This window comes from Pristiophorus japonicus, chromosome 24 (assembly GCF_044704955.1).
Source record: "Pristiophorus japonicus isolate sPriJap1 chromosome 24, sPriJap1.hap1, whole genome shotgun sequence".
Lineage (NCBI taxonomy): Eukaryota > Metazoa > Chordata > Chondrichthyes > Pristiophoridae > Pristiophorus > Pristiophorus japonicus.
This window is the reverse complement of record NC_092000.1, coordinates 20,063,580-20,076,313: the sequence shown is the minus strand read 5'-3', so window position 1 is coordinate 20,076,313 and position 12,734 is coordinate 20,063,580.

Genomic DNA, 12,734 nt, shown 5'->3' with positions numbered 1-12,734 from the left:
AGCAAACCTGAGGACTGGGAGAAATTTAGAATTCAGCAGAGGAGGACAAAGAGTTTAATTAGGAGGGGGAAAATAGAGTCTGAAAGTAAGCTGGCAGGGAACATAAAAACTGATTGCAAAGCTTCTGTAGATATGTGAAGAGAAAAAGATTAGTGACGACTAATGTAGGTCCCTTGCAGTCAGAATCAGGGGAATTCATAATGGGGAACAAGGAAATGGCAGACCAATTGAACAAATACTTTGGTTCTGTCTTCACTAAGGAAGACATGACTAACCTCCCGAAAATACTAGGGGACCGAGGGTCTAGCGAGAAGGAGGAAGTGAGGAAAATCCTTATTAATCAGGAAATGCTGTTAGGGAAATTGAAGGGATTGAAGGCCGATAAATCCCCAGGGTCTGATAGTCTGCATCCCAGAGTACTTCAGGAAGTGGCCCGAGAAATAGTAGATGCATTGGTGGTCATTTTCCAACATTTCATGGACTCTGGTTCAGTTCCTATGGATTGGAGGGTCGCTAATGTAACCCCACTTTTTAAAAAAGGAGGGAGAGAGAAAACAGAGAATTAGCTTGACATCAGTAGTAGGGAAAATGCTGGAATCAATTATTAAAGATGTAATAGCAGCGCATTTGGAAAGCGGTGACAGGATCAGTTCAAGTCAGCATGGATTTATGAAAGAGAAATCATGCTTGACAAATCATCTAGAGTTTTCTGAGGATGTAACAAGTAGAGTGGATAAAGGGGTAACCAGTGGATGTGGTGTATTTGGACTTTCAAAAGGCTTTTGACAAGTTCCCACATTAGTGTGCAACATTAAGACACATGATATTGGGGGTAATGTATTGACGTGGATAGAGAACTGGTTGGCAGACAGGAAGCAAAGAGTGGGAATAAACGTGACCTTTTCAGAATGGCAGGCAGTGACTAGTGGGGAACCGCGAGGTTCAGTGCTGGGACCCCAGCTTTAAAAATATACATCAATGATTTAGACGAAGGAATTGAATGTAATATCTCCAAGTTTGCAGATGACACTAAGCTGGGTGGCAGTGTGAGCTGCGAGGAGGATGCTAGGAGGTTGCAGGGGGACTTGGACAGGTTAGGTGAATGGGCAACTGCATGGCAGATGCAGTAAAATGTGGATAAATGTGAGGTTATCCACTTTCGGGTCAAAAACAGGAAGGCAGTTATTATCTGAAAGGTAACAGATTAGTAAAAGGGGAGGTGCAATGAGACTTGTGTGTCATGGTACATCAGTCCTTGAAGATAGGCATGCAGGTACACCAGGCAGTAAAGAAAGCAAATGACATGCTGGCCTTCATAGCAAGGGGATTTGAATATAGGAGCAGGGAGGTCTTAATGCAGTTGTACAGGGCCTTGATGAGACCACACCTTGAGTATTGTGTGCAGTTTTGGTCTCCTAATCTGAGGAAGGACATTCTTGACATTGAGGGAGTGCAGCGAAGGTTCACCAGACTTGTCATCGATGCAACTGTCATTGTAACCCATGTATAAGCTGACCTAAGTTGTACACCTTGCGGATGACACTGAGTTGGGCGGCAGTGTGAGCTGTGAGGAGGATGCTACGAGGCTGCAGAGTGACTTGGACAGGTTGGGTGAGTGGGCAAATGCATGGCAGATGAAGTGTGGTGTGGATAAATGTGAGGTTATCCACTTTGGTGATAAAAACAGAGAGACAGACTATTATCTGAATGGTGACAGATTAGGAAAAGGGGAGGTGCAACGAGACCTGGGTGTCATGGTCCATCAGTTATTGAGGGTTGGCATGCAGGTGCAGCAGGTGGTTGGGAAAGCGAGTGGCATGTTGGCCTTCATCGCGAGGGGATTTGAGTACGGGGGCGGGGAGGTGTTGCTGCAGTTGTGCATGGCCTTGGTGAGGCCACACCTGGAGTATTGTGTACGGTTTTGGTCTCCTAACTTGAAGAAGGACATTCTTGCTATTGGGGGAGTGCAGCGAGGGTTCGCCAGACTGATTCCCGGGATGGCGGGACTGACATATCAAGAAAAGCTGGATCAACTGGGCTTGTATTCACTGGAGTTCAGAATAATGAGAGGGGATCTCATAGAAACGTTTAAGGTTCTGACGGGTTTAGGCAGGTTAGATGCAGGAAGAATGTTCCCAATGTTGGGGAAGTCCAGAACCGGGAGTCACAGTCTAGGGATGGGGGGTGGGCCATTTGGGACCGAGATGGGGAGAGGCTTCTTCACCCAGAGAGTGGTGAACCTGTGGAATTCTCTACCACAGAAAGTTGTTGAGGCCAATTCACTCAATATATTCAAAAAGGAGTTAGATGTAGTCCTTACTACTAGGGGGATCAAGGGGTATGGCGAGAAAGCAGGAATGGGGTACTGAAGTTGCATGTTCAGCCATGAACTCATTGAATGGCGGTGCAGGCTCGAAGGGCCGAATGGCCTACTCCTGCACCTATTTTCTATGTTTCTATGTTTCTATGTGACACTGACCACAGGGGGCGAACTTGTGGGAGACACTCCTAACCTGGACTTTCCGGTATAAAAGGGGAAACTCCACCCACCGTCTGTCTCTTGAGGTCTTGGTAATAAAGGTAACTGGTCACAGAGTGATCTTCTCTCAAGTATGGGCCTCGTGTGCATTTATACTGTCGTGTAAGGACATATTATTGGCGACGAGAAGCTGGGATTTAAACCACGCGAGCATGGCCACTAGCAGCACAGAAGAGAGGTACTGTGTTGGTGATGATTGGGACGACTTTATTGAGAGACTACAGCAAAGTTTTGTCACTAAGGAATGGATGGGACAGGATTCGGCCGACAAACGCAGGGCTCATCTCCTGACGGTTTGTGGATCCAGAACGTACTCCCTGATGAAGGACCTTCTAGTGCCAGAGAAGCAGTAGGACAAGACGTTCGAAGAGCTCAGTAAGTTGATCGGGGAACACCTTAAACCAGCGAGCAGCATGCACATGGCGAGACACCGGTTTTACACACACTGGCGGCGAGAAGGGCAAAGCGTTCCTGACTTCATGGCAGATTTCCGGCGACTGGCGAGCCTATGTAAGTTCCCAGATGAATGCAGAGCGGAGATGCTGCGAGACTTTTTTATTGAGGGCATCGGGCATGCTGGGGTTTTCAGGAAACTGATTGAGACCAAAGACTTGACCTTGGAAGCGGCGGTTCTGATAGCCCAGACATTTATCTCAGGGGAGGAAGAGACCAAAATGATTTATGGCAAAAATCTTGGCTCAAATGCAGCAAACAACCAGGTAGTCAACATTGTTAACGCGGCACACAGTTCTCTAGGCAGACAAGGGCAATCGGACATGCCCCAGCATGTAGTCGAACCCAAAGGGGGAATTGAACAGAGACAATGGCTAGCTGAACGGCGATTCATGCCATCGCAATGGACAATGCGACCAGTAATGGGGCCATCAACACCTGTTAATGGTGCGCTTAAGGACAGTTACAGAGACAGTCAGAGATGATCGACTGGTAATGGACCTTTTGTTTCCAACAACGGGGCCTCTAGCTCATGCTGGAGGTGTGGAGGCAAACACCCAGCCAGAGCTTGCAGGTATTAGCAATATAGCTGCAGAAACTGCAACATCAGCGGTCATTTGGCACGTATGTGCAGGAAGCCTGCAGCCAGGCTGATGTACAAGGAGGACGGGCCCGATGTAAGCCCTACGAGGCCAAATGAATACTGGGGGAAATTGCTAGAAGCTGAAGTTCAGCGAGTTCATGTGGAGCACATAAACAGTTCATATACCAGGACGCCACCGATAATGGTGAAAGTGGTTCTCAATGGCATCCCAGTATTAATGGAGCTAGACATGGGGGCCAGCCATTCTCTGATGAGTATCAAATAGTTTGAAAGGTTGTGGGTGTCCAAGGCCAGGAGGCCAAAATTATTGCCGATTGACGCATTGCTACGGACGTATACAAAGGAGATCATTCCGGTGCTAGGCAGCGCCATGGTAGTCGTGACCCACAAAGATTCGGAGAACAGGTTGCCACTCTGGATTGTCCTGGGGAATGGTCCCGCACTACTGGGAGGAGTTGGCTTGCTGTCATGAACTGGAAATGGGGCAATGTCAATGCAATTTCTTCTATGGAGCGAGTATCATGCTCACAGGTCCTGGACAAATTTGACTCATTATTTCAACCTGGCATCGGCACTTTCATGGGGACCAAGGTATGATTCACATAAACCCGGATGCCAGTACACCACAAGGCCAGAGCAGTGCCGTACATGACGCGGGAAAAGATAGAATGCGAATTGGACCGCCTGCTGAGGGAAGGCATCATCTCGCCAGTCGAATTCAGTGACTGGGCAAGCCCGATTGTGCCAGTGCTCAAGGCGGATGGGTCAGTCAGGATATGTGGTGATTACAAGACCACCATCAATCGGGTGTCACTCCAAGACCAATATCTGCTACCGAGAGTGGAGGACATCTTTACGACGCTATCCAACGGCAAACTTTTTTCAAAATTGGACCTGATCTCAGCTTACATGACCCAGGAGCTGGTGAGTGAGTCAAAGAAGTTGACCACCATCACGAAACACAAGGGGTTGTTTGAGTACAACAGATGTCTGTTCGGGATTCGTTCGGCCGCCGCGATCTTTCAGCGAAATATGGAAAACCTCCTCAAGTCGATTCCAAGGACGGTGGTTTTTCAAGACGACATCCTCATCACAGGTCGCGATACTGAAGAACACCTCCACAACCTGGAGGAGGTGCTACACAGACTGGACCAGATAGGGCTGCGACTGAAAAAGGCGATGTGCGAATTCTTAGCTCCAGAGGTAGAATTCCTGGGGAGGAGGGTAGCAGCAGACGGGGTCAGATCTACTGCATCCAAAACGGAAGCGATCCAGAGAGCACCCAGACCCCGTAACACGACGGAGCTGCGGTTGTTCCTGGGGCTCCTGATCTATTTTTGCAACTTTATTCCCAAATTGAGCACACTGTTCGAGCTGCTACGCAAAGGTCGCGATTGGGTCTGGGGGGAAAGCCAGGAAAGGGCTTTTGATAGAGCACGCAATTTGTTATGCTCCAACAAACTGTTAACATTATATGACCCGTGTAAGAAACTAGTTTTAACGTTCGATGCGTCGTCCTATGGGATCGGGTGTGTGTTGCAGCATGTGAATGCCAATGGTCAGTTACAGCCAGTAGCTTATGCCTCGAGAGGTCTGTCCCGGGCAGTAAGGGGCTACGGGATGGTAGAAAAGGAAGAGCTAGCATGTGTATATGCAGTAAAAAAAATGCACCAGTACCTGTTTGGCAGGAAATTTGAGCCGGAGACAGATCACAAATCTCCCTTTTGACCGACAACAAGGCCATAAATGCGAATGCATCGGTCCGCATACAGAGGTGGGCACTTACGTTAGCCGCCTATGACTACACAATTCGGCACAGACCGGGCACTGAAAACTGTGCCGATGCACTCAGCAGGCTACCACTAGCCACCACTGAAGGGGCAGCGGAGCATGATGCTGAGATGGTCATGGATGTTGAAGCTTTCGAAAGTGAAGGCTCACCTGTGACAGCCTGTCAGATTAAAGTCTGGACAAGTAAAGACCTGCTACTGTCTTTAGTTAAGAAATGTGTCCTGAATGGGGACTGGGCAGAAACATATGGGGCATGCCCTGAGGAGTTTAAACTGTTTCATATGCGCAAGGATGAACTCTCGATTCAGGCCGATTGCCTACTGTGGGGAAACCGTGTAGTTATGCCCCAGAAGGGCAGAGAGATGTTTCTCAGAGAACTTCACAATGAGCACCCGGGCATTGTGATGATGAAAGCAATTGCCAGGTCACACGTTTGGTGGCCAGGGATAGATGCAGACCTGGAACTTTGAGTTCGCAGGTGCAACACGTGTGCTCAGCTGGGCAACACACCCAGGGAAGCCCTCCTTCGCCCCTGGCCATGGCCCGCCAAGCCATGGTCACGCATCCATGTGGACTACGCAGGTCCTTTCATGGGAAAAATGATTTTAGTTGTAGTAGACGCCTGCTCCAAATGGATTGAATGTGCCATTTTAAATTCAAGCACATCCTCTGCCACGGTAGAAAGTCTACGGCAATGTTCGCCACCCATGGTCTACCGCACGTCTTGGTCAGCGACTATGGACCGTGCTTCATGGCAGGCAATGGAATCAACCATGTCAGAACGGCACCGTTCAAGCCGGCCTCAAACGGCCAGGCGGAACGAGCATTGCAGATAATCAAACAGGGGATGCTAAGAATCCAAGGGGGTTCCCTACAAAGTTGCTTATCATGCCTCCTGTTGGCCAATAGATCCTGACCACACTCACTTGCAGGGGTTCCACCCGCAGAGCTGCTAATGAAAAGGATGCTCAAAACCAGGTTATCCCTTATACACCCTGCTGTGAAAGAAATTGTTGAGAGCAGGCGTCAGTCACAATGTGACTACCATGACAGGAATGAGAGGCCGCGATGTATTGATGTCAATTATCCTGTTTTTGTCCTTAATTACGCTGCAGGGCCCAAATGGCTTGCAGGCACTGTGATTGCCAAAGAGGGGAATAGGGTTTTGGTAGTTGAACTTACCAATGGACAAATCTGCTGCAAACACGTGGATCAAACTAAAAGGAGGTTCAGCAACCCCATAGAAGAAGCAGAGGAAGAACACGACATAAAGTTTACTCCATCACAGGTGACCAAACACCGGAACCAAGTGGAGGAGAGCCCAGTCACTGTGGGCAGTCCGGACAGGCCTGAGGCACCGCAAACAGCAGACACTCAGGCCAGCGCCCAACAACCGGAGCCCCAACTCAGGCGCTCTACAAGGGAGCATAAACCACCAGAGAGACTTAACCTGTGATCCCAATAAGACTTTGTGGGGGAGGCGATGTCATGTATTCAACTGTCATTGCAACCCATGTATAAGCTGACCTAAGTTGTCCAGCTTGAGAACACTGACCACGGGGCGAACTTGTGGGAGACACTCCTGGACTTTCTGGTATAAAAGAGGAAGCTCCATCTACCGTCTGTCTCTTGAGGTCTTGGTAATAAAGGTCACAGAGTGATCTTATCTCAAGTATGGGCCTCGTGTGCATTTATACTGTCTAGTAAAGACATATTAAGACTTATTCCCAGGATGGCAGGACTGACATATGAAGAAAGACTGGATCGACTAGGCTTATATTCACTGAAATTTAGAAGAATGAGAGGGGATCTTATAAAAAATATAAAATTCTGACGGGATTGGACAGGTTAGATGCAGGAAGAATGTTCCCAATGTTGGGGAAGTCCAGAACCAGGGGTCACAGTCGAAGGATAAGTGGTAAGCCATTTAGGACCGAGATGAGGAGAAACTTCTTCAGTCAGAGAATTGTGAACCTGTGGAATTCTCTACCACAGAAAGTTGTTGAGGCCAGTTCGTTAGAAATATTCAAAAGGGAGTTAGATGTGGCCCTTACGGCTATAGGAATCGAGGGATATGGAGAGAAAGCAGGAAAAGGGTACTGAAGTTGCATGATGAGCCATGATCATATTGAATGGTGGTGCAGGCTTGAAGGGCCGAATGGCCTACTCCTGCACCTACTTTCGATGTTTCTGTATTTCTATGTTAAAAAAATCTACGCAGCGGAAGAATCTTCCACCCTTCAGGATGTAGTTCGGGATCTGGAATATTAGTTCGGGATCTGGAACATTGAAACACCTGTGAACTCATCCCTTTTTGGCATGGACCGCCTATGATGATGATTTTCGTCTACCAAAAACCAGACATATAGGCTAATCCCTAATGGGAAGCCCATCATGCCCTGCATGAAACAATGAAGAGGAAATGACAATCCCATGACAAATGGCACAATTGCAGATGGGGCATTAGTTCCCAAAGCAAAACGAAATGCAAGTCGGAAAGCCCTCCATGAGTGGGCCAGTTACTGGACTCTTCAATTGCTATTCCCCTCTTAGTGGAGCATAAAAACAAGCGGGGTATAAGACAGGCCTGTGACCCAGACCCGTCCCGTTCCCAGCGGGCTAAAGTCAGAGTTCGTGACTTCCCCATTCTCGGGCTTACGATCCGAAGAAATGTGACGGGTGGAAGCCAAGTGGAAGGAAGTGTAAGATGATGTGAATCGCTGCCCCGTACGTCAGCCAAGAAATTTCACAAGATTCTTTCATGCTTTCACCGAGGCGGCTGTTGCAGAAGACACGATGTTTGAGGAAGTTTTGTTCGCCCATCACCCCTGTGGCCCCGGTCCGACAGCGTCACGACATTAAAATTCTCATCCTTATTTTCAAATCCCACCATGGCCTCTGCCCCTCCCTATCTCTGCAATCTCCTCCAGCCCTACAACCCCTCTGAGATCTCTGCGTTCCTCCAATTCTGGTCTCTTGCACATCCCCGATTTCTGTCGTTCCACCAGTGGTGGCCGTACCTTCACCTGCCTGGGCTCTAAGCTCTGGAATTCCCTCCCTAAACTTCTCCGCCTCTCTCTCCTCCTTTAAGGCGCTCCTTAAAACCTCCCTCTTTGACCTGCGTTAATATCTTCATCTGTGGCTCGGTCTGGTAACGCTGCTGTGAATTGCCTTGGGACATTTTACTACATCTAAGGTGCTATATAAATGCAAGTTGTTGCTGTTGTAGCCCACGAGTCTGGTCAATGGCATCTTTGCTGTTTGAGGGTACGGTAGCAGAGTGGTTATGTAAGTGGATTATTAATCTCAGAGGCCTGGACTAATGATCCAGAGACAAGAGTTCAAATCCCACCATGGCAGCTGGAGAATTTAAATTCAGCTCATTAAATAGATCTGGAATTTTTAAAAAACTAGTATCAGTTATGGTGACCATGAAACTACTGAGTTGGCGTAAAAACCTATCGGGTTCACTAATGTCCTTTGGGGAAGGAAATCTGCCGCCCTTACCCGGTCTGGCCGATTTGTGACTCCAGACCCACAGCAATGTGGTTGACTCTTAACTGCCCTCTGAAATGACCCTGCGAGACACTCAGTTGTACCAATCCGCTACAAACGAAGTCAGCACCTTGGGAGTACCTTCACCACGCGGACTGCAGCAGTTCAAGAAGGCGGGTCACCATCACCTTCTCAAGGGTGATTCGGGATGGGAAATAAATGTCGGCCTTGCCAGTGACATCCACATCCTGTCATGTATCTCACACTACTGTACATAACTGTATCTTACCATGCTATACATGACTGTAACTAGAGATGGCCTGTAACCACAAGTATACTTTACCACCGGGGGTGCACTTGCAGGAGACACTGGATACCTGTCCCAGACAGGTATATAAGGACAGGTCTCAGGCAAGTGTGGCATTCGAGAGCTGTGTAATAAAGGTGTAGGTCCTGAGGATTGCCGCTGATGGAATCCGGCCAACAGAGTCCAAAACCAAAGCAATTCGCCTGGCACACAGGCTGCGGAATGTCTCAGAACTGCGCGCCTTTCTCAGGCTACTCAATTACTTTGGGAACTTTATGCAGAATTTAAGCATGCTGCTGGAGCCTCTCCATGTGCTACTCAGAAAGGGGTGCGATTGGTTTTGGGGGGACACCCAGGAACACGTCTTCAATAAGGCACGCAACCTTCTGTGTTCCAACAGCATTTTGGTTTTCTTTGATCCAGGTAAAAAGCTAGTTCTTACATGTGATGCATCAGCATACGGGGTCGGGTGCATTTTACAACATGTCAATAGTGCGGGTAAATTACAACCCATAGCTTATGCCTCCAGCTCACTTTCGCGGGCGGAGCGCGGGTACGGAATGGTGGAGAAGGAGGCGCTCGCGTACGTGTACGGTGTCAAAAAGATGCACCAATACCTTTTCGGGGCCAAGTTCGTGTTAGAAACTGACCACAAGCCCCTCATGTCCCTACTATCCGAGAGCAAGGCAATAAACGCCAACGCCTCGGCGCGAATTCAACGGTGGGTACGCATGCTGGCGTCTTATGATTACACCATAAGGCACAGACCAGGCACAGACAACTGTGCCGACGCGCTCAGCAGGCTACCCCTGGCGACCACAGAAGGGTCTGACGAACAGGACTGTGAGATAGTCATGGCAATCAATGCCTTTGAGTCCACAGGTTCGCCCATGACGGCTCGCCAAATCAGAGCCTGGACGTCCAGCGACCCCGCATTATCCCGAGTAAAAAGATGTGTCTTAACTGGTGACTGGGCAGAGGCTCGTGATGCCTGCCCCGAGGAGATCAAACCTTTCCATAGGCGCATGCATGAGCTGTCACTACAAGCAGACTGCCTGATGTGGGGCAGCCAAGAAGTTATGCCTCTGCAAGGCAGAGAGGTATTTGTCCGGATGCTCCACCGCGAGCACCCGGGGATCATTCTCATGAAGGCCATAGCCAGATCCCACGTCTGGTGGCCTGGCATTGACGCAGATTTGGAGCTCTGCGTCCGATGGTGCACCATTTGTACTCAACTCAGTAATGCCCCAAGGGAAGCCCCCCTGAGCCCCTGTCACTGGCCCACCAAACCGTGGTCGCGGGTGCACGTAGACTACGCGAGCCCATTCATGGGCAAAATGTTCCTCGTAGTTGTAGATGCATTTTCAAAGTGGATCGAATGCACCATTTTAAACTCGAGCACCACCTCCACCACTGTGGAGAGCCTCGCAACCATGTTCGCAACGCACGCCATTCCTGACATATCGGTCAGTGATAATGGTCACCAGCGCAGAATTCCAAGATTTTATGAGTGACCACGGAATAAATCACATTAAGACGGCACCATTCAAGCCGGCCTCCAACAGCCAGGTGGAGCGAGCAGTGCAGATCATTAAACAAGGCATGCTCAAAATCCAAGGTCCCACGCTGCAGGGCCGCCTGTCGCGACTGCTGCTGGCTACAGATCTCGTCTGCATTCATTGACTGGAGTTTCCCCCACGCAGCTATTGATGAAATGGACCTTAAAGACAAGGCTCTCATTAATCCTCCCAGACATGCATGAAATCGTTGAGGCAAATCGCCGTAAGCTAACTGAGTACCATGACCGAAATTCAAGGGGGAGGTGGAATCAGATAGGGGACAAAGTGTTTGTGCTAAACTATGGCAGGGGTCCCAAATGGCTTGCAGGGATAGTAACAGGCAAGGAAGGAAACAGGCTACTGGTGGTACAAATGGACAATGGCCAAACCTGCTGGAGGCATGTAAACCAAGTCAAAAGTAGATTTACCAACAACACTGCTGAACCAGAAGCAAACTACAATGTGGAACTCACACCACACCTGGTGGACAGGCAGAGGGAACAACCTGAGGAAAGGGCAATCCCAACAGACAGCCCAGGCGAGATACCAGCAATCACACCAAAAGAAAAACAGGCACCAAGGCAAATAACTGAACCACAACTAAGACGCTCCATGCGAACTGTAGACCACCTGAGAGACTAAACCTATAAAGACAATAAGACCTTGGGGAAGGGTGATGTCATGTATCTCACACTGTACATAACTGTATCTTACCATGCTATACATGACTGTAACTAGAGATGACCTGTAACCACAAGCATACTTTACCACCAGGGGTGCACTTGCAGGAGACACTGGATACCTGTCCCAGACAGGTATATAAGGACATGTCTCAGGCAAATGTGGCATTCGAGAGCTGTGTAATAAAGGTGCAGGTCCTGAGTGACCTTGACTTCAGCATGTGCCTCGTGTGAGTCTGTACTGCAGGGACAGGACTTTACACATCCCATAAACAAATAAGTAATCAAAAATAACCATTCAGAGCAGCTTAAACAAATTACTTGCCTTTACAGCAGTTACGCAAGACCACCTGGGAGAGTCTGTGCATGCTATGCAAAGCACTACACCGCCACCACTCAGCCACCAAACATCTGCGCCCACTCAAACTCACATCCACATTTCACACCTTGTCTACAATCACAGCTATTCAACGACGCAGGCACGGGGCTGGACTCTGACTCACACACATTTGTTTCTTTTGCAGGCCAAGATGGACCACATTAGGAGGGGTTATCCATAAGGGTCCTGGCGTTCCAGGTCCCAGACTTCATGTTAGAGGAGTGGAAGATGTGCGTGAGTTCTTGTAACGTGGGGTGGTCGTTGCACACCGGCTACCACACGGGCTTAGCTGAGCGAGGTCTTGGTCTAGCGGCAAGGGGGTAGGAGGGAGCAGCAGAGGACGGCCGGGGGTGAACCCCAACTGCAGGAGCTGTCTGACCTGGAGGAGTGAGTGCTGTGGCTCATTGGCCCGCAGGTGGTGGGCGCCGTGGCCGTCAGCGACGTCGACCCCGCTGGGGGGACAACAACGGTATCTTCAGCCCCTCTCCTTTACTCATCCCACTTCCCCCTCACACCACAAGCCTTTCTCACTTTCCAGCTCCTGATACTGCCTGCATTCCTTTCTCCATTCCTGTCCCCCCACCCCCCCCCACCCTCCACCCCAGCCCTCACCTTAACGCGAACCTTGTGCCATTTATGTTTTCAGACAATCAGCAACCAGATGCCCAGCCTGTCTCTGAGTGAGGCAGGAGAAGAGGAGGGGCAAAACACTGAGTCGTTGCATCTCTCACCCGCAGGCACCACCTTCGAGACTGGCACTACGTGTTCGTTAAGGGCCAGTTTAGTAGAGGGGTCTGCACTGGGTGATGCACCGGGGTCGAGCGGGCTGCAGCAAGGCCAAGGGGAAAGAGTAGCGCGGGAGCCAGCTCCCCGGAGGGAGAGTTCACGCACGAGTTCTGCTGCACAGGACTCAGATGAGGACCTCGA